Source organism: Rhinopithecus roxellana, chromosome 3, assembly GCF_007565055.1.
Source record: "Rhinopithecus roxellana isolate Shanxi Qingling chromosome 3, ASM756505v1, whole genome shotgun sequence".
Classification (NCBI taxonomy): Eukaryota; Metazoa; Chordata; class Mammalia; order Primates; family Cercopithecidae; genus Rhinopithecus; species Rhinopithecus roxellana.
The window spans coordinates 166,003,392-166,004,788 of NC_044551.1; the positions used below are offsets into that span (position 1 = coordinate 166,003,392).

Here is a 1,397-nt window from a genome sequence, read left to right on the forward strand (position 1 = left end):
TGAGCTGAGATCCGGCCACTGCACTCCAGCCTGGGCGACAGAGCGAGACTCCGTCTCAAAAAAAAAAAAAAAAAATAAGAAATAGTGTGATCCATTTCCCATTAGATTTCATAAACACACATGAAACTTCAGACATAATAGGTGGATGGTGGTTTTTTTTCAGTTTCTGAGGCCTTCTCTCTGAAACATCAGAGCGTTCGGCCTATACACGCATGCTGCCATAGATAATTGGGTGGTACCTGCACCTCCTATTTCAAAAACACAAGCAGAAAGTAGGTCCGGACAAGGGCAAACTGCAACTCAATTTCTGCTGCAACCCCATCTCAGCTCAGTTATGTTTCTTCCTTCACTTTGCTGATAGTCAGTGAGTCTGTTGAGGCCTTCCTCCTGCGGTTGCAGGGCATCAGGACAATGCCCATTGGTGTCCTCTTCAAACATATTCCTTCCATTTTATTCTCCAGTGCGTTCCTGAGGTTCCACAGTCTCAACGATACACGGATAAACATCAAAACCAAAAGAAGTGATGCCAAACACAAAGACCATGACTCCTCCAAACTTGGATATAAGGAAATAGCTGGTGAACATGACCACCATAAGGAACGTCGTGGGGTGGCGCTTCTTCATCCGGCGAAGGACGTCTTTATTGTTGGCTGCTCACACAAGCACTGTGAACACCAGCACCACCACGATTCCTCCCAGGATCATGTTGAAGGGACTCAGAAACCCCACGACGGAAATCACCATGGCAGCCACTACCAGGTAGTTGGTCTGGCAATAGAGCAGGTTGCTCACCACGTGGTTGTTCCGTTTGCAAATGTCCCTGAAGTCCGGCCAGGCAAAGTGATCTGAGCTCGGGAAGAAATCGTCCCAGGCGCGGAGTGGGGTGATATTCTTTTCTTTTCTTTTCTTTTCTTTTCTTTTCTTTTTTTTTTTTTTTTTTTTTGAGACGAAGTTTCGCTCTGTCGTCAGGCTGGGGTGCACTGGTGCAATCTCGGCTCATTTCAACCTCCACCTCCCCTGTTCAAGTGATTCTCCTGTCTCAGCCTCCTGAGTAGCCAGGATTACAGGTGCCTGCCACCATGCCTGGCTAATTTTTGTAGTTTAGCAGAGACGGGGTTTCACCATGTTGGCCAGGCTGGTCTCAAACTCCTGACCTCAGGTGATCCGCCCGCCTCGGCCTCCCAAAGTGCTGGCTATGTTTTTATTTCTTAAAATTTTTTTGTGGAGATGGGGGTCTTGCTACATTGCCCAGGCTCGTCAACTCCTGGCCTCAAGTGATCCTCCTGCGTCAGCCTCCCAAAGCACTGGGATTACAGGCATAAGCCACTGTACCTGGCCACATTTGCATTTCTTTGACACACTGTTAACTGCATACTCAATATCCAGTACCTGTTGTA

At 47.7% G+C, this 1,397-nt stretch overlaps 1 pseudogene; it reads right to left on the reverse strand.

Annotated features, from left to right (window-relative positions):
• Positions 1-332: 332 nt before the first annotated feature.
• Positions 333-891, reverse strand: LOC104676231 (annotated as a pseudogene).
• Positions 892-1,397: the final 506 nt, after the last annotated feature.